We start from the raw sequence: 21,930 nt of genomic DNA, 5'->3' as shown, positions 1-21,930 counted from the left end.
CTTTTTTTCGGAGCTGGGGACCGAACCCAGGGCCTTGCGCTTCCTAGGCAAGCGCTCTACCACTGAGCTAAATCCCCAACCCCCCCATAAACTTTTAACACATTTTTTTAAAAAAATTAGTAAAAACCAGGTGTGGCTGCTCAAGCCTTTAATTCTACTGTTGGAGCAGGAGAGGGGGCAAAGGCAGGAGGATCTCTGATGTTCAAGGCCATCCTGGTCTACAGAGAGAGTTCTAGGACACACAGAAACCCTGTCTCAAAAAAAATTAAAGACTTAACAGGAAAACACATGGGCAAAGGATCTGAGAGGGCAATTCACATATTAAAGAAAATATTTTGTGAAGAACCACAAGGAGTTGAACTTAACCTCATTCATAATCAAGCAATTTCCCAACTAGTGAAGGCGCTAGAGAAACTTCTGCACACATATGACAGGAAATGTATGCATGCACATCTACAACGCTGTAATAGAAAAATACTGCAGACCAGCTCCAACCATCGACTGCACAATCATTGACAAACTGGTACTACTCACATACTGCAGTGGTATGTGGTAATGAAAATTCATGGAGTATGGCAATATTCAAACTGTGGCTACATAAAATATATGCAAATAGCGTGCATACTATTTTTCATCAAGAAAAATATTAAATATTTAATGATAAATGTAAAGAGTTGCTTATGTATTTCTCAATACTCCACTGTTTGATACTAAGAAAGCAATTTAATATGGACTCACTACCATATATTTTTGCCCATAGGCCAAGGATACTAAGTTTTAACTATGCTATTTCTTTAGTGTCATTTTTGTTGGAAGCAACTATAAAAACTCAGGTAGTATGCTCACTGTATTTCATTTGCTGGAAAAAATAGTAATACAAATGTATTGTCTTAGTTAGGGTTTTACTGCTGTGAATAGACACCATGACCAAGACAACTCTTAAAGGACAGCATTCAATTAGGGCTGGCTTACAGGTTCAGAGATTCAGTTCAGTATCATCATGGTGAGAGCATGACAGTGTCCAGGCAGGCATGATGTAGAAGGACCTGTGAGTTCTACATCTTCATCTGATGGCTGGAGTAGAAGACTGACTTCTACAAGAGTACTAAAGCCTATACCCACATTAACACAGTTAGTCCAACCAAGCCACACTTATTCCAACAAGGCCATACCTCCTAAAAGTACTACTCCCTGGGCCAAGCATATACAAACCAACACATGTATTATTCAGGGTTCTTTGGCTATGATACAATCCTACCATTACAGAGTAGCTGCCTGGTCCCTCAACGCCATTTCTGTGGACTTGAGAATCAAAGGGGCCTGATAAAACCATGCAGAAACTTCCACTATACTGTGTCACAAGTATAAAACTTCTCTGTCACTGACCTCTAAGTCTATGTCTTCTCCAAGCTTTCCCAAAAATGCTAACAGGCCAGTTTGGCATTGTATCAGTAGGGTCAAATCCCAAACTCTTTGCTGGTACTTAGGGAGAAGAGAGAGACTTCAAATACCCTTAACCTAGTTCAGTAGCTAAGTAGCTCTGTTGATGTGATGTGATCTGAACCCTTCATGGAATGAGTACCCATTCTTCTTATATAAAATAAAAGAATTGTGTCAGCGAGGGTGCAGAGGGTACCTGGAAGAGAATGGGGGACAAGAGACGCGAAGAAGGACGCCAAGACAAGAGTCTGATCAAGGCAGCAATTTTATTTTTTCCCAAGGCTGAATTTATACCATAACAGGGGTAACAGAGAGAGGGGGAAAGTGGGAAACATTTACGCAGGCCAAGGACACAGTACTTGTGTGGTCAGCCGATGTCAACAGGATGTTGGTTTTTCAGAAAGGTTACAGGTTTGTAATATCATTAGTCAGCAGGATGTTGGTTTCTCAGAAAGGTTACAGGTCATCACATTGGGTATCTTGACGTCAGATGTATTTCTCAGCAAGGTCACAATTTTATCATATCATTATTCATCCTAACCACTAGATTTGTACTAGTCTTCTGCAGCTGGCTGGGGATTTTCCATGAACCCCGTCATACTTAACTCTAACTATACTATTAACATCAACAATGGAGGGTTTTAAGGGCATCGCTCCCAACAGAATTGGACACATAGCCTCTAACATTCACTGACTATTTATTACTTACAGATAGAGAACACCGTCTGAGAAGACACAAGGGAGGAATATCCAGATACACCAGACACAGTGAGGATACGGACATCAAACTTACTATGTCATTTTGCAGGTGTATGACTCTTGAGTGATCAAATGAGTGCTGCAGCAGGTGGTGCCTTTCCCTCCTCTTTATCCCTGCATAGCTGATGGCAGACGCACGCATACGACAAAGGGGAAGCGAGGCATCTGGGGTCACTTCATGTTCTTTGTGCTTCTCTTCCATGCTGGGTTAGAGCCCACCAGGCAGAGGCAATAGTGAGAGATCTGGAACAAAGAATAGAGGCGAGCCATTTCTATTCCTCCAGCAAGCACACACATCAGAAATGGAGACATCAGAAATGGAGTTTGACAAGCCTCTCAAAAAATGCTTCTGAGAATCACGAATATCCATGCGATTAAAAAAAAAAAAAAGTCAACAGCACCAGTCCCAATGACTCCCTCGACTTTCGAATTTGGACGTTATATTTTTGCATGTGTGCTTAAAGCACCTAGTATCTTTCAGTCCTTCCTGCTTAAAAAAGCTGTTCTGGTTTCTCTTAGCCTAACTAAACCCTTCAACTAAAAGAAGTAAATCAGAAAGAAAAGAAAAGCCTAAAGAAGTTTTAATTTCCCTTAGAAGATCAAACTTTAATTGTAAAAATGTAGCAGCACATTGTGACTCTCAGAATTACGTTGTAATTCTCACCATTTACCTTGGGGCTACCGTGAAAATCGCTATAAAATCACTAAATAAAACAATACCATTTTAAAAACCCAGGACCAAGGAGATGGTCCAGGCAGTAAAGTGCTTCCAGTATAATTATGAGGACCCAAGTTCAATCCCACAGAAGTCATGTAAAGGAAAACTAGGAATAGCAGTGAATCTGTAATCCACTGCTACGGAGGCAGACAGAAGAATCCTTAGGGCTTGCTGACCAACCAGTCTAGAAATCTGCCTACTCCATGTTCAATAAGGTACCCTGAGAAAGGTACCCACGCATAGTCATGAACATGAATATGTGCGTGTACACTCAGGAACAGTACACACACCCACGTGCGCACACACACACACACTCACACACACACTGACATGCACACACACACACTGACATGCACACACACATGCACACACACACACACTGACATGCACACACACATGCACACACACACACACTGACATGCACACACACACACACACACACACACACACACACACACGCACACACCATTTCATGGGTAAGCTTTCTGAATGAGCCTACTCTTCCTGCTTTAGCTTGCATAACACAAAACAAGAGGTGTCAGCAAGACGAGACTCCTCACCGGAACCATGAGGAAGAAGCCTTCAAGATCATTTAAGTTGTCGGTGCGGTTCTGTGCCCCGTGTTTGCAGCACGCACCCCTCCTTCTGCACCATCCCAACCTCTGCTCTTTGCTGCCAAGATCTGCTCACACTCCACCGCCTGCTTCTACTTTCCACTTGGCCCCTGCAGCAACAGACCAGTGGGGTCGAGTGTCAGCATGTCTCTCCTCTGACTCCAGCCAGAGAGAGGGCTCTGTATTTAGCCAACTGAACAACCAGACGGATTCCACCCAGATAACCCAGGGTCACGTCCTCATTATAATTCATTTTTAATTATATCCGCAGAGTCTCTTTTATTATGTAACGTGTTCATCAAAATTAGAGAAATCACAGAGCAGCACATGAGTGTGCGGGCCGAGGAGCCGGCCATCAATGCAATCCAAATCTATTTCCATCTCATTTATTGATCATACTTTCTCATCTGGCATTCTCAGTTGAAAACTCTATCATCTTCTCTTGCGAATAATAATCTATTGGTTTGTGGACAGTTCTTTTGTTTTAAAAAAAACCTTTTAAAAACAAGGTTTTATTTTTAATTCTCTGTGTATGGGTGTAGGTGAAGGTTCTCAAGGAGGTAAGAAGAGTGGGATCTCCTGGTGCTGAAGTAGCAGGTGGTTTGAGTGACGTGCCTTGGGTGCCAGGAACTGAACACAGATCCTTTTAAGAGTGGGCACTCTTAATTGCTAAGCCTGGTTCCTGGGAACACTTCAAGTAGAGGAGAGGGAAAGAGGGAAGAAATTACCAATGCAAACAAAGAAACAACAACACAGACTCAGTACCTGCAGAGAGCAAGTCCTGCAAGATTTGCACGTGCAGGTCGGGGACAGTGGACATCTTTCAGGGGTAGCCCCGTAACTGTTTCATTTCAAAGTGAAGATGCTAAGCCTACTTCTTCCCCACCAACCAATCACATATGCTAACCTATTAACTGTGTTCTCCCTTCCAACACACCTATCACAAACCCAGCGAAACTGGAAATGTAGTACGCCTCTAAAAACTCCATTTGAGCCAAAGCCTCTTCTAAACTGTAAGGAGGATTAAAGATTTCCCTTTTAGATCTAAAAGGGAAGCATCTGAAGGATGTGAAGACATGACCAATCGCTTTGAATGGACCATTTTGTTGTTGTTTAGCTCTATAACAGAATAAGATGTATCACCTGAGAGAATAACATGGATTGTCCGAGGATTTTCACCCAGGAAGTAATCTTTGGGTTTTTTTTTTAACTTTTTATTGATTCCTTGTGAATTTCACATTATGCAGCCCAGTCCCATCCATCTTCCCATCCCATCATATCTGCCATCTGCCCTTGCAACCTCCGCCCAAAAAGAAAACAAAAAATAAAACCAAAAAAATCATCTAGCCATGGAAGCTGTGATGTGTCACTGTGTGTCACTGTGTCAGTGTGTCACACAGCACACCCTTTTGCCCAAACAGCTTCACTTGCAAATGCTCATTGCAAGGAGTCATATTGAGGTCAAATATTTCTGATCATAACATCTACCCTACCATACAAACCTGGAGACATATTTGCGCTTTGATGTGGAACAATTAGAAAACGATTAGGATCTTTTGTCCAAAACCTGTAGATCTAATAACACAAACTATTTTTCCTCTCTAGTTCTGTTTTTCCCAGCCCAGTTTTTTTTCTTTTTGTTGCCTTTACAACATAGAAAAGGATAGTTTGGAAAAAGTCCTTTTTACAGTCTCAGGTCCTTTGGTTTCCATTTATTCATAGGGGGCAGTGGGGTATATAAACATCTTACGAGCAACATACGTGAATAGCTTGTGTGCTTTTACCTGGGCTACAACAGGAACCACAGAAACTCAAAGTAAAGTGATACGATTTCTTAACAATTGAAACTCGTATTGCAAAATAAATGTAGTGGTTTTCACTTCTCGGTGAAAATGCACGCGTCAGTCTCCTGTTGCTATTCTAGTTGTGTGTCAGGTGACCTTTAAAAGGCATGTTGATATTTATTTGATGCGAGGTCATTTTATGTTTAGAATGTTTATTGCAAATGGGTTAACCATGTTCAGAAAAGACCTCAAGGCAATCATTTATAGGAATAGCACTGACGACCTTGCCAAAATCGTACACTCTAAAATACCTATGGGTTTTGCTTATGTGAAAAGATTCTTTAAAATAATGAATAGTCTTAGCTTGCGGCCACGCTAAGATGAGAATTTTCATATCTCTGACCCTAAAAGTATGTATTGATATTCCAGGACCAACTCTGCAAGCATAAATGTGCCAAAGTGTTTAAAAACAATCTCACTGCCTTGGTGTTGAACTTTCCCATTGGCTGAGAATTTTACCTTGGTTACCATATTGAAGAAATTCAAGGTTCAAGGTTCAGAGCCTGAATCCCAAGAGCTACTTAGAGCCTTGCCAGTCACCTTGGTTGCTTTCTGATCTCTTCCCCTTACAGAGGAAGCTGATCAATTTAAATGACACATGTAGAAAGGGAGGGGTAAAGATTGCATGTAATCCATGCCATGTAAGTATATAGTAATAATAATAATAATAATAATAATATAATATACACTGGACATGAAAATGTAAATATGAACTTTTGTCTTATCAAAAAGCAACAAGAAGCCAGTGCAGGCATCAGAACTGAGTAGATTTTCATAAGCTTTCTGCAGAGACATTCTCTAAAAATCCTTTTATCCAATAGATTATAAGCACTTGAAATATCAGTATCTTTCTTCGAATCATCATTAATTATTTATTATTAAATATAACCACTAATTACTATTTCATTAATAATTGTTAATTAATTTACATCCTGATTGAAATTTGCCCTCCCTCCTGTTCTCCCAGTCCTTCCTCCACCCTACCCCCATTCACTCCTCCCCCTTTTCTCTTCAGAAAAGGGGAGGCTTCCTGTGGAGATCAACCAGCCTTGGCATGTCAAGTTGCAATAGGACCAAGTCCATTTTCCCCTAATGAGGGTAGACCAAAGTAGCCCAGTTAGGGGAAAGGGATCCAAAGGAAGGCAACAGAGTAAGAGACAGCCTCTGCTCCTGCTGTTAGGTGTCCCACATGAAGACCAAGCGCCAAGACTGTTACATATGTGCAGAGGGTCTAGGACAAGCTCATGCATGCTCTCTGGTTGGTGGTTCAGTGGGTACAGGTTAGTTGTTCTTAGGCACCTACTCGTTCCCTCTTGGGGCAGTTCCTCCATAAGCTTGGTTTCTGCCCTATTCTCTTGGGGGCATCCTGGGATATTCTGATTTGCTGTTGTCGCTGACTGATGAATCTGCCTATATCCAGCCTTTAGCTGTAGCCAGACCATATCTTCAAAACCACAGCCTGCTCATGTTGCCTCTCTATTTTGAAAGGACCACACTGTTTGTACAGTGAAGTCCTAATATCTAAACAAGCCAGGCTGCCTGACCCACAGATCGCTGCCTCTAGCTTCTGAATGGCTGCCATCCCACCAGGCTACTCAGTAAGTATCACTGTTATCTGTGCACACATCAACTCCCTGATCTATTGCTCTCACTGTTCCAAACTTCTTAACAGAAAGCTTACTCTCTGAGAAGGTCCAAAGCACAGCTGCTCTCAGTTCCCCATATTCAAAGGTGTCACCTCCTTAAGAGTCAGTCAACCTCTGACCCAAATATTATGAAATAACATGTTCTTGTTGAACATAGAAAGCACTTATTTCTTTTCACTGCTTTCCCTAAATGATACAAAATAATAACCATTTATGTGGCATTTAGATTGCAGTAAGTGCTGAATGTTATTTAGAGCTGGTAACATTTCGCATACAAATAGAGATGTTTTTATAGTCAGAGTCTATTATTTTCCATAAGTAATGTAGTTTAATGCATTGTATATATAATCCGTATCAATCTGGGTCTTGATGTCCCTAGATATATGCAAAGGTGCAAAGACATGGAATGCTTGATTGTCTATTTATGCCTCATAATTACTTGTATATTTGAAATTATTTGGGAAGTTTGACAGAGTAGGGTGTCTAATTCATGTAAGTCAGCTGAGATGATTTGGTCTGTTGCCTATTGCCTTCGTTTTCTGCTCCCATGACTGGTAAGCAGTAGACCAGCAGTCCAACTTCCCGCTTAATCTAGACGGGTCAGAATTTCTATCTTTTGCAGCTGATGATTGGTACAACAGACATGACTGGGCTATCATTCTGACACACACCACTCTGGAACTTTTAGAAGCCCATTTTTCTCGATCTCTTTTAAAGGCATTGGTAAAAATAGAATGAAAAAAACCAAGAGATCCCATAGAATAGACTGTGGCTGGGATTGTTTGGTAAGCATGGATGAGACGACTCATGAGGCAAAGGCACCTGATGGCCAAGCCTAACAACCAAAGTTAAACCCCTCAGCCCTACGTGGGATATTGAAAGCTCCGACTGCTGAAAGACATCTTCCGACCTCTACGCATGCGGCGTGGTGTGCACACTTCCCCTCACACAAGTCATACACACAAAAATAAATATAAACAATTTCAAAAGATTGCTGTCTCACTGTTCATCTACTTTCTGGATGGTGTCCTTGGCAGCTCCATGTATGTTGTCTTTATACGCCAAAAGATTCAACAGAAGAGATAGGGATGAACTAAACGTTTGTGTCCTCTGGAAAACCATCTGTTGATACCCAACTCCACTGGGACCGTATTAGGAGATGGGATATTTGGGAGACTAAGAGTTCTTAAAGGTGGGGCACTCATAAAAATTATTAGTGCCTGGATAAAAGAGACACCGGGGTTCTTGCTCAGCCCTTTTCACTGTGTGATAGAACATAGTAAGTTGTCTGTGTGCCGCTCACAGAAGGGTTCCCACTAGAGTCCAGCTGTGAGGGAGATCTGACCTCAGGCCTCCTGAGGTACATGGATGGGTATCTGCACTCTATAAGGCTTCCACTTCATAGCAACTTTTCATAGATTTCTGCACTTAGCATTGTGAATACTAAGATGTATATAGTGTGTTCTCTTGCTTACTCTTTATTACTATAGAGCAAAAGCAAACAAATTGAATCCCCTTATTAATTAATTTAACAAATATTGAATTAAGCACTTCCTATATGTTGTGCACCAAGCTTGTTTAGATCACTTATAAAAATTTGGTCTTTGCAAATGCAAATTCAAAAGGATTAACTGAAAGCAAATATGGAGACAAAAGTACAAGAAACGTTTTAATTTATCTTTCCGTATTCTTAAAAACTAGATTATCCCACAGTATAAAAAAGTATAAATACAAAATGTAAAATAAATTATATCAGTTCACGAGGGCATCTTTTACCTTTTCTCTTCTCTTAGATGATATACTGAGATAGTAAGTTGATTGTGATAGTATTTATTGGTAACCAACAGGATCCATAATCATATAGGAAGCAAATCTCAGAACTTGTGTGAGGAAGCTTCTAGGTTGGGTAAATAAGGTATGAAGACCCACCTTAGATGTTAATGGCACCATTCTATAGGCTGGGGGCCTGGATCACACACAAAGTTAAATAAAAAGAAAAAAATGTAAACTGAGCACCAGAATTCTTCTCTGTCTGCTTCCTCCTGACTATCACCTCAAAGTGAGCAGCTGACTTAAGCTCCTGTAGTGGTGACATCTCCACCATGTTGAGTTGTTCCCTGAAACTGTGAGCCAAAGTAATCCCTTCCTTCCTTAAGCTGTTTTGTCTGGTGTTTTATCACAGCAATGAGAAAGTAACCAATATATGGTCAATTGTGGAAAGTGGGGGCAACTAATGGAAACACTCAGTAGCAAGATATTATGCATCAGGCAAATATAAAACTAAACTTGCTATATACAATTAAATTTATTACTGGATGATTCAAATTAATACTGTTATATGCTCAAATTAAAATTTTCACCCAAACTAAACAAAGATATTCAAATATGTACTGCACGTATGAACTTGCTAATATGTTGAGATAGATAGTCTTTCTTAAGAAGAAAAGAAACATCTGAGCATGGCATTAAAATAACAAGCAAATGCTATATAGCCCAGGTTAAAAGCTGCTACAAAAAGGTGAGAGAAAAATTGCAAAAATCACTTTGTCTTTGAGATAGAAGTCAAGTTCAATTCTTTACATCAGCCACGGATCACAAACATTGAGACAATACTGGCATTTTGCTAGACAGGTATTAAAGGAGCAAAGACTGGTACCAAGAAAGGTGGGTCAAACACTGTACAGGCTAACCAATCCCTGGCACTCATCCTTCAAAGCAGATTCAGAGAGAATCGGCACAGTGATCAGTTTCTGAGACTGAAACAAGTGGGATGAGCTGCCTCTTGGAAGGGTCAGTGTTCATCTCTGAAGGAAATGGCAGCACACACATCTCAGAATCTAGGTCAACTGCAACTGTCACCCAAAAGTCAGGACAGTCACTAGAGCTGATGGGTTTAGGAGGTATAACAACAGCAACAACAACAACAACAACAACAACAACAACAGCAACAACAACAACAGCAGCAGCAGCAGCAGCAACAGCAACAACAGCAACAGCAACAGCAGCAACAGCAACAGCAATAACAACAGCAGCAACAGCAACAGCAACAGCAGCAACAGCAACAGCAATAACAACAGCAACAACAGCAGCAGCAGCAACAGCAACAGCAATAACAACAGCAGCAACAGGAACAACAACAACAGCAATAACAACAACAGCAATAACAACAACAGCAACAGCAACAACAGCAGCAGTCACAACAGCAACAACAACAGTAGCCACAACAGCAACAACAGCAGCAGCAACAGCAACAATAGCAGCAGCAGCAGCAACAGCAACAACAGCAGCAGCAACAGCAACAATAGCAGCAGCAGCAGCAACAACAACAACTACAATGACAACTACAACAACAGCAGGAGCAACAACTACAACTACAACAACAGAATGCCGATTCCTTTTAACTTTGTATGTCTACTGGAAGTCTTTCTTTCTGGCTAAAGGATGCATTGGGAAGACACAAAACAGCACTCAGGAGCACAGATAAACCTGAGGATCAGACAGTGCAAATGGCAAAGCCCACAACTGTGAGGACACAAGTTGTAAGAACAGTGCTCAAGAATCAAAGGCCTTGAGAGACTGGTCTAATTTGGGTCTTTTGCCTTTTCCATTTGCTAAAGGAAGACATAGAAATTTGACTCAAATTTCTACTGTATCTCCTCAAACCAAAAATGAGCAAATTCCCCTATTGAGACGGAGGCCTAGTCACAGAAGACCACAAGGTAACACACCAGCTGCAACCATGATATTTCTATATCGTGTTAGCATCAAATGTCTGTCAGGTTTAAGCCCCACCTCACAGGTCAGGTTGGAAACCTTGCTTGTTATGTCTTGAGGTTTCTCCAAACAACCATTCTGCTACACTCCCATAGCCTTGTGCATTGATGCTTTGAGTACCGGGACCTGACATTTTGGACTGTGACCACCTTGTTGACTTGGATATGTGTGTATTTCAATTGCATTGCTCCCTCTGTCTCTTTGCCCATGTGTCTCCTTCCTGCTAGCTCATTACTATATCCAGTTTAAGCTTTGTGTGAAAACATCAGTAAAGTGCTTGTGAGACCAATGCCCCATCTGCTGTGCAGCCCACAGCTTTATCAGTGTGCAAAATTCAAGGGTCTCAGCAGAAACAAGCAGAATGAGAGCCATTCTGTTGCCATTTAACAGAAACCTTTTTGTCATGGTCTCAAATCTTCCTCTTCTTGTATTCTCATAAACTATCCCAGACCCATAGAATCATTCAGTCTTTTTACACATTTGTTTAGTTTTTACAACCCTTCTAATTGTCTTGAATTCAGATAGTTAGCAAAAAAGGGGTCAAGATGTTTGACAGAGCAGTGATGACTGCTGTACTAACCACATCCCCAACCTCTCCCTGTTTCCACCAGTCACTGAGTCCAAAATCCAACATCAGAGCTCGGTTTGGGTTGGGGTAGATGAAGGAGAGAGAGAGATAAAGAGGAAGCTGACCAGGGGCATGGAAAAAGAAAAACAATCCAGAGCAAAAGCCGAATCAATTGATAGCTGAAAAGATGAGGCAGCCCCAAGAGATCAAGGAATGGCAATGACAGCAGTTGGAGTGGCCTGGAGCTATCCTAGGGATAGAGGTTGGAGTTCTTTCATGGGCCTTTTATGGGATTGCTTCTAGGGCTATAAGGGCAGGCTGGGTTCATTTAGAGAGCAGACGCTGCATCAGGACCCGAGGGAACAACTGAGTGTTCTTCCTGGCAACCTGGAACTTTGGGCTTTGTTTTATGTTTGCATACATTCTCAACCCTGACCCCTGTCTCTCTTTTTTCCTTCCTTCCTTCCTTCCTTCCTTCCTTCCTTCCTTCCTTCCTTCCTTCCTTCCTTCTCTCTCTCTCTCTCTTTCTCTCTCTCTCTCTCTCTCTCTCTCTCTCTCTCTCTCTCTCTCTTTCTCTCCCTCTCTCTCTCCCTCCCTCCCTCCCTCCCTCCCTCCCGGTCTCTCTGCCTCTCTTCTCTATCTCTCTTTGTCTTCTCTAACTCTCCTGCCTCTGTCTCCATCTGTCTTTCCTCCTCTCTCATTGTGTTTGTCCCTTTGTTTCCATCTCCCCCAACCCCGTGAGAGTGTGTGTGTGTGTGTGTGTGTGTGTGTGTACATGTGTGTGTGTAAAGGGCAAACCTAGAGTTACAGGTTGGAAAAAGGTGTATATTTGTTTTCAACGCCTATGTTTACTTCACATAAGGAGCAGATAAGAGCATTATATACTGCCATGTGCCCATTGCTATTCTGAATGTCTTACATGTTTTAGTTGGCCAGCCTCTTACCTACCTGGTACCCATTGCTACTGACATCACATTACACAACAAGGGACTGACATACAGGGTGAAGGAAGAGAAGTGGGATTTGAACCCAGGCAGTTGACTCCAAAGTCTATGCTAAGGTAATGTTCCATATGGACTGTGTTTGCTGGACCAGTCAGTGTATATGCCTTTTCTTTGATTCACTCTATTCATATGGAAAGGTTCTGATTGTGAGGCTCCATGGCCTGTGAGTTGTCACTGTATGAGAATAAAACAAAGAGAATGGCATCCTCTCTTTGTCCTGAAAGAGCTGTCAAGTGCATTGGGAGAATGTGCAGTGTGGTAGCATTTGTTTTTGTTTATCTAATTAGGCAGACCTTAAAAGGTCTGCGGTTCTCCACATACCATTGTAACATCATGATGGAGAGCATTCAGCATTCACAATAAAGAACTCTATGCGTTCCAACATAGAATACAAAATGACCTTCAGATATTATTTCTTATTGTGATGTTCACTTCTCTGTGAAAATACTGTGCCTTTCATCAAAATGCAATGTCTAGATGATGAACTATCATATATAATGTTATGCATATACATATAAATATATCATATATATTATATAGAGAATTTCTAATTCGTGTGTGTGTGTGTGCGCGCGCGCGCGTGCATATGCACACATGTGTGCAAAACCCAAATATAGACTTCATCTACTTCTGTCCACACTCAATCCTGGGGGTGTGATGAGCCTATACATGGTGACAAGGACCCCAACTCAGGCCCTCATGGTTTGCACAGGAGGCACTTTTCTAACTGAGCCATCATCCCAGCCCCACCACTACCCCCTGCCAATCAAGTTTCATTATCTGCCGTACACTAGGAGAAATAACTTATCCCCAGAGTTCTCTCAGGTGTCCTTCAACACTTTAAATGCATGTGACACTATGTCTCAAATCCCATTCATAGTGCTTGATGAAGTGCATGAGAACACACCCTACAAAGACACCAGAGCCACCACAAGCATCTCTCAGGATTTTCCATCTGTGATTCCCGTCAGCTTTTCATAGGCATTCGCCACACCAGCAGTGTGTTGTTTCAAATGTATGACGTGTGTGTTTCAAATTGCATGTGCCTTAAGGCCTGCAATGGGCATGAATGGGCATGGTGGTTCATCTATAACCTGAGCACTTATGAGTGTCACTGAGTTACTGCTTCTTAGGACAGAACTGAGAGAAGGAACCAGGGAAGCACCAGGCCTTCGCTTACAGAGGAAATCTGCTTGACAGTTCTTTCTTTTTGGTTCTCAATTCCTCTACTCCTTTCTTTATCCTACTGCTGAGTAGAACAGTCCTGACTCCATCTCTGCCAATATATTTCCCATTGCTGTGACAGAAATAGCTTGCCATTTATTCTCAATTACCATGAAGCCCAGTAACAATTATACACGTCATTAAGTATGTGTCACATTAACTTTGTTATATATTTTAGTTAAACACTGAACTTTGTATGCCTATCGTCTTCATATTTATAGATCACGAAGCAGGGACATTAGATAGCAGCTAAGAAATAAGTCAGAGAGAGCATTTGTATGCAAAAGGGAAAGTGTCACTGGGGAGTCAGTAAGACTTTCTACGCATGAGTAATTGCCCAAGACTAATCAAAGAAGCAAAATAAAAAAAAAACAGTGCTTTCACAGAGGTCAAATCTAGACTGTCTAATAAATACATTTCAGAAAAAGAAGTTCCAATTGCAGAATACATTTATTAATTATGTACAGATGAAAAAATCTTGAAATTGTTCAGGTCAATCAATTTCTCCACCTAATCGCAATTATAGGAGGATTATACATAGTCTGTTTTTTTCTTTCATATGAAAAGGTTAATGGGCTGAGTAACTTCGTAGCATTGCATAATGAATTGTGAACAATTACCAAGGACGTCTCTCTACTTATTTTCTCTTCTCTGCTGATGGGAACTGAGAATCTTATCACCCTGCAGGGACACTTGGTGACTTCCAATTCCACAGGTAAGAAGGTAAGGATAGATTACGTAGTAGGAGTTGATGAAGAAGAAAAGCTGTGGTGGAGTGCTAGTTCCCTAAGGGAGGGTGGAGTGGTGAGTTCCTAACACTGGATATTGTGTGTGGGTGGACCTTGGGCCCCCTAACACAGGATAGAATCTCTGGGTGGTCTGTGGGCTCCTGACACAAGACGATATCTCTATGGACTGTGGGTCCCAACGTAGGATTCTATTCCTCTAGAATACACAGATTTTAATGAAAGTGTGTTGGGGAGTCTCTCTCTCTCTCTCTCTCTCTCTCTCTCTCTCTCTCTCTCTCTCTCTCTCTCTCTCCTGGGCATCTTTTACACTGGGTCCATTGCACAGTGCACTTAGGGGCTCACCTTGGCATGGGCCCTCCGAAGTCCCCCCTCCCCCCACTGCATTATATTTTATAACAAGTTGAGGCAAGAAGACTGCATGTTCAAGGTTGTCTTAGGCTACAGAATGATTTCAAGGCCAGAATGAGCAATTCAGGAGGACGCTGTCTCAAAGCAAAAAGTGGGCAGAGGGCAGAGGCAACAGCTCAACGGTAGATCGCTTGCCACAGATGCACCAGATCCGAAATACCATCCTCATACCGCAGAAAGAAAATCCACCAGAATAGTTCCCTTGAATATCACACATCATAAAACACCAAATCTGACTTCACTCATACAAGTCCCCACACTCAGGAGACATGGCAGGAAGATCACAAGTCAGAAAGTTGAAGACCTGACTGGGCTACGCCATAGCTCTCTCAAAACAACAGAAAACACTGCTTGGGCATAGGCAAGGTGCACATATCCAGGAAAACACCAGCGTACTGTGGGGCAGGGAGAAGCATTTGGAAAGGACAGGATGTAATGTCATGATGTAAACGTTCATTCTGCTCTTTTGTAGAAAAATCCAGATGGAATAGTATGGGTCCCGAGAAGATGAGGTCTGTAAGGGTGAGCAGGAAGTCAGTCCATGCGAGGCTGCCAGGCGGGCCCCGTGGAACAGTTAAACCCCTGCATAGTTCTCCACTTTCTGCCACCTACAAACAAAGAATGGGAAGTGTTCCACCTCAGAAGAGGTGGCCATGGGACCCACTTCTGGCCAGTGAAGTATACAGGGCATTGACAGAAGCTACACACCTTTTTCCCGGTGATTATTGACGTTCATTCAGTATTTTTCCTCATTAACTTATTTACTATACAGCCTGATCGCAGACATCTGCCCTCCTCCCAATTCTGCCCTACACCCCATCCTCCAACCCCTTTTCCTCTGGGGAAGGGGGCATCTCCCCCTCCTGCTAACCACCAGTTGAAGAGCATGCTGGGACACGACCTAGGTCCCCTACACGGATGTAGCAGATGTGCAGCTTGACCTTTATGGGGGGTCTCCTAGCTGTTAAAGCAGGGGCTGTCTCTGACTCTGTTGCCTGCCTGTGGATCCCTTTCCCGTAGCTGGGCTGCCTGGTCTAGCCTCATTGAAAGAGGATAGTCGTGCTGGGACTTGAGGTAGCAGAATTCTTATGAGGAGATTTCTTACATCTCGCCGTGGAGAGATAAGAGTAAAGGAGAAACCACTGCTTGTTTTCCATGCTCCCTGCCCTTGAACATGGTGTGTGAGCACAGACTTCTGGGAAGGAATTCGGGCATCACAGAGACAGCCATACAAGCACCTGACCTGGCGAGGGCTTGAATATGCACGGGCAAACAACAGCTTCCAGATTTCTTGTTTTCTATTTCGTGCTTGCTTTTTAAGCAGTATTCAGCCAGGCATTCAGGGCAGAATGTCTTCTAACTGGATATCCAATTATCTGAGATGCGTGGCATGGAAGGACAGGAAGACTAATTGGAAGGTAACCAGCAGTGACAACACAGGCAAGACAGACTCTGTGGTTTGTTTACGTGGCTCCGTTCTGTTTCCCAGGAAAGAAAATGTCAGCATGTGTGGGCCTGGATGTGAAGCCCGTCTCTCTAACTAGTTGTCAAACTGTGGATGGTATTTTATTGTATCTTGTAATGCTAAGAGGACATCTCCGGACTCAGGGGTAATTAGCACTAATTAAGCTGCCTCTCTTTCCCCTGGTGCTTTGTATTAAATACAGATTGTGCAGATGCTCTGGGGCTGAGAGCTGTCCAGCATCTGGAGGTTTAAGAGACAGAATTATTGCCTGTAGCCAGCCAGAAGCAAAAGGAAAACAAATCCCCCACCCCCAGTCCCATGGAACAGTGGTATGGGGATTGTGGGAGGTGACAGTTCCCTTTGCTGGAACTGGAGTGTATTTAAGCGGTTGTGAGGAACCCTACATACAGGGAATATTTATGATCAAATACATTTAGCTTTTTAATAGTATATATGCAATTCAGTGACTCTCTTCTTTACAAAACAAGTAACGATTGAATCCTTTAAATGTTAAATCCCATTGGCAATGAAAGGGAAACTCGCAGTGGTAGATCATTGTGCCAACAGAAGGTTGGTTATAAAAGATTAGGGTGATGTTATAAATTCCATAGGAAAAAGTGAGGAAATATTTAGATATGTTCACTCAGATGTATTGATCTGCCATCTACCAATCAATGCCCCAAGTGCTATATCATCCTGATATGGTATTTGCCCTGACAGGCATGGTCGAATGTCAAAACACTAACGTTTAGCAGACAAGCCATCTTAAAACATACTGTGCTATTGTATTCCGTATAATTATAATTAATATAGTTGGTACTTTGAAGGAAAGAAACAAAAATTTAAAGAATCCTAATTTAGATTTAGGGGTCAGGTAAATTTCCCTGGAGGAAGTGACATTGAGCTTGGGCATAAAGAATGATTAGGTATTGATAAACTGAAAAGCTAGGAGTTCTGGTAGGAAGAACAGAGTCTACTCACAGTCATCTGGGTAGAAATACTTCTGCTGGTGTAAAAACACATAATTGCACATTAAAAACAGTAAACACCAGATAGTAGTTCCATGCTACTCAGCTTTCTGACATGGTGATAACACGCTTGGGGTGACTGAAGTTATAAGGGAGAAAGGTTTATTCTGGCTCTGGCTTTCAGGGATGTGTTAGCATGTTACAACATGGTGTAAGAGTGTGGTAAAAGAAAGCTGCTCACCTTGTGCAGTCAGGAAGCCATGAGAGAGAATGAGAGTAAGAGACCCGGAGTGGGAACAGAGCAGGAGTGCGAGGGGGAGAGGAAGGGAAAGAGTGAAGGAGAGAGAGCATGCAGAGAGGGAGCAGGAGGAGAGGAGAGGAGAGAGAGAGAGAGAGAGAGAGAGAGAGAGAGAGAGAGAGAGAGAGAGAGAGAGATTCAGAATGTCCTTCAAACTTCTTTGTTGATGGAACTTTAGTCAATTAGATCCCACCCCCTCTGAGCTCCACCACAGCCTGGGGAACAAGTGGCCTTTGGAAGATGGCCAAGGTCCAAACTTAGCACGTTGGAAACATGACCCTGTACCCGCATGAATCAGAACTGTCCATGTCCCAGTCAGTTTAACTCCTATACTTTGTTTCCCTCCACTCTGAAGATAGAGTATTCATTGAGTAGCAAGAGGGCTCTCAGGTCATGTTTAGCACCGAGGTACAACACCCACTCTTTGTCCCTGAAGTGCCTTCAGAACTTCTCCTTCCTGAAACATCTTCCACAAAGAAAAAGGAAAGAAAATGTAAGAGAAAACCGGCCTCTGTGGATCTGAAGCACAGATCACTCTCATACTGCTTGTCTACAAAATTGCCACTTTTAACCGTAGTGCCACCTTGGTCTTCCAACTGGATAGAAAGGCTGTTTATTCATGCTTAGAAAAGACGTGTGTGTGTGTGTGTGTGTGTGTGTGTGTGTGTGTGTGTGTGTGTGTGTGTGTATGTGAGCATGTGCACACTCAAAGACAGCACATTCAGACATGCCAACACACACACACACACATACACACACACACACACACTGAGAAAATATTTGAAAGACACCACTAAAAAGAGATGACTGTTTTAGAGCCTTTCTAAAGTTCTCTTTTCATTATGTTGTGCGTATTCTACACTATGCATCGTACTGAAATTTAATGCAACTCCAACACTCATCATTTCCTGTTAGTGAAATCGATTGGATCTGTCAGTTGACTTGATGTTTGAGGACGAACTATTGCCGTTTTAACTTGAAAAATATAAAGCCACCATGTCCTCCTTCAAACCTTAATTACCATATTTGTGATTGGGTGTATTATTTATATGGAACCATAAAAGTATGAGGTTTCTTATGGCCAATAGGGCATGAAATAAACAAACACGAATAATCAAAAAAGTCCTGTGTGCTGAAGAGCTTATCAGCAAGCACCTTTTCGTCTCCCCAAGGTAGCCATTCAATGAGCCGAGTGGTTAAGATGATGAAGTACCAGAGCTCTTAATTTATTCAGTCGCATTAATATTCTTCTATAGAAGAAAACAAGAATTGAGTATGAAAAATAATACAGCCAGGAAAGAGAATGCCAGTGCATGCATCGGGGCTGTGGAAACTCTCCACAGGAAAATTATCTTTCTAGGAGAGTTTGACGTTGCAAAATAATAAAGTGCCCTGGACTGTGCTTTCTGCTCTGGTATCAATGTCTTTGCCAGACTGGAGGGAATGGGTGAAGGGGGAGGGGTGCAGGCTGTGGAGCTGGAAGAGTCTACCAGCCATTTGTCACCCGGTCAGTTTAGTCAAGTTCCTAGATCCACACCCCTTAGCTTCCTCTTCCACCCACAGGATCTATCTTCGGGATGCCTCAGGGAAGACTGGAGATAGTGATTGTGGTGCACTCAATGTCAGTTCCTCCTTGATTTATCTATATGTTCATGGAGGTCTGTATACTAAACACACAGAGGACAAAAAGACTAAGAGTGGATGGGATAATAGGACACAGGATGTTGACACGGGAAGGGCGGGGGACAAGAGCAGAGGGACGAGGATGAGGAGGGTGCTATGAGTATGAGAGGAGGTGCTGGAACAGAGGGACACCACGGGTAAAAATGCCCTAAGGAAACCTGTTTTTGTGTGCGCTAATTTAAAAGAAAGGGAAAAAAGATTGATACTATCAATAATAACACCATGCCCATAACAAATACACAGCTCAAAAATCAGGCTGTCACGAAACAGTGCTGCTGACTGCAGAACCCTTGTTACTTTGCTTTTATGTGTTTACTGACCTTTTTGTCTATTTCATGAGTTATATAGAAAAGAGCATTAAGACATTTACTTGCCAGAATCAGGTATAGGAGAAGATGGAGGAGCTTTTCAAAGGGTCAGAAAATTGAACAGAGGTGTTTAGCAATGGGGGGTGGGGAACTAAGGGTAGCAACCAGAAAGTCCCAGATGCTAGGAAAGCAAGAGCCTCCCAGGACCCCATAGGAATGACATTAGCTGAAATACCCCACAAAGGGGAAGGAGAACCTGTCAAGACCATATCCAGAGGTTAGGCATGGCCCCTCATTAAAGGATGGGACCACTTACCCATCTCCAAAATTTTAACCCAGAATTGCTCCTGTCTAAAGGAAAAATACAGGGACAAAGAGTGGAGCAGAGACTGTCCCACATGGGGATCCATCTCACATGCATTCACCAAACCGAGACATTATTGCTGATGCCAAGAAGTGCTTGCTGACAGGAGCCTGCTAGAGCTCTCTCCTGAGAGGCTCTGCCAGATCCTGACCCATACAGATGCCGATGCTCAAAGCCAACCATGCGACTGATCACAGGGACCCCAAAGGAGGAGTTAGGGGAAGAACTGAAAGAGCTGAGGGGCCTTATCTGGCATCAATGGTCCTGAGAAGGCTCGATGCCCCAATATAGAGGAATGCTAGGGCAGTGAAATGGGAATGGGTGCATGGGTTGGGGGAGCACCCTCGGAGAAGCAGGGTAAGGGGGAATGGAATGGGTGGTTTGCAGAGGGGAAACCAGGAAAGGGGATAACATTTGAAATGTAAATAAATAAAATATCCAATTTAAAAAGAAAAGATTATGAATAAATTAATGGGACAAACATTTACTTGCAGTTATTCAAACAATGCATAACCTATGATCTCTAAAAGACACACACTGTACAGTAACCACAGACACCATCCTTCTGAAGGTATCGGGTGATAAACTGATTAAGGTACTCTCTCAGGTGCTTTTCCTGTTGCTATTATTAAAAAAAATACCTTTACACAAGCAAGTCAGGGAGAAAGGGCTTAATTGGCTCACAAGTCCAGGTTGTAGTCCGTCACTACAGGCTACGAGGAAGCAGGGGATTAAATCACCTGGTCACATTACATCCACAACCAACAGCAATGAGCTATTGTGTTCCTGCTCACTTGCTCTACTAAAAAGACACACATTTTCTTTAGCGCTCCAACATGCATATGTGTGTGTGCATGCATATGTGCATGCACGTGTGCATGTATGTATGTGTGTGTATGTGTGATATGTGCTGCTGTTCATCTGTATGTCATACCATTATGTGGAGGTCAAATGAAAATGTAAGGGAATTGTTTCTTTTTTCCCACCATATGGGGGTCCTGGAGATTTAGCTAAGATGATCGGGACTAGTAGTAAGTGCATTAGCCTGCTGAGTTACCTGGCCAGCTCAATATTCTTCATTTGTATATAATTAAGGTGTCTCTGCCAAGGGAATGACACCACTCACAGTGGGTGAGTTTTTCCATCCAATTAACATAATGACAATGATCTCTCAAATATATGACCACACTCCAACCTAATCTAGACAAGCCTCCGAGGTTCTTTCCCCCAGGTGATTCTACATTTGTATTGAGTTGAAAATTAAAACTAGCTATCACAGATACCCATGGATTTAACTGACCATAAGCAAAAGCTTTATAAAGGGTGAATCATTATATGCACCCTTATATTATATACACAAAGAACCCTAATATTTAATAAAAACCAGGAGTGTTGGAGCATATGTAAGAAATGTTCCTTTAAGAGGTTCTTGGGATGAAAGCATGATCGCTAACACTTAGAGCTCTTAGGAAGATATTGGAATATGAAGGCTTCACCTTAACCACATGTGGCCCAGTCACTTTCATTCCCTTCTCTCTGCTCACTGGCCACCATGAGGGAAACAGACCCTTACATCACCCGTTCTCCTCCAGGATGTTCTCTCTCACTTTAGTCTCCAGGCAACAGAGCAGAAAGGTCACGAGCTAGTTCCATGAGCAAAAAAAGCCTTGTTTTATGTTGTGACTCCTGGATGTTGGTACAGTAACAAAAAAATAAAATAAAATAAAAACCCAAGTCACACTGTAATCATAGGAGTATCTCAAGGCAATGAAATGGAAGCAGTCTTTCCGTCCTCCTCTTCTTCCTCCTCCCCTCCTCCCTGTCCTCCTTCTCCTCAGCTTCCTCTTCCTCCTCTCTCACTTACAGATTATGTTCCTTATATCCTTGATTATAAACCAATATGAATATCTTGATTTTCATATCTTGTTTATTATAGTACAGTTAAAACTCAAATTAATATTATTATTTTAAGTCTAGAGGAAGGCAGCTCCGACCCTGAAACTCACCTGGGCACCTGGATCAACAACTGGCTTAGGTCTAGGTCTACATATAGGTCTAGGCCTAAGTAAGGTGTAGGCATACGTAAGGTATAGGTA

At 42.3% G+C, this 21,930-nt stretch overlaps 1 long non-coding RNA gene across 1 annotated transcript in view; it reads right to left on the bottom strand.

Moving 5' to 3' along the window:
• Positions 1 to 1,687: 1,687 nt before the first annotated feature.
• Positions 1,688 to 21,930, bottom strand: part of LOC134483337 (uncharacterized) — a 58,297-nt gene continuing 38,054 nt past the window's right edge. The window contains exons 2-3 of the long non-coding RNA XR_015644066.1: positions 3,478 to 3,641; positions 1,688 to 2,442 (exon numbers count right to left, since the gene is read on the bottom strand). This is a non-coding gene — a long non-coding RNA (uncharacterized LOC134483337). The remainder of the gene's footprint in view (positions 2,443 to 3,477; positions 3,642 to 21,930) is intronic.

This window comes from Rattus norvegicus, chromosome 19, assembly GCF_021556685.1.
Source record: "Rattus norvegicus strain SHRSP/BbbUtx chromosome 19, alternate assembly SHRSP_T2T, whole genome shotgun sequence".
Classification (NCBI taxonomy): Eukaryota; Metazoa; Chordata; class Mammalia; order Rodentia; family Muridae; genus Rattus; species Rattus norvegicus.
This window is presented reverse-complemented; position numbering and strand designations above follow the sequence as displayed.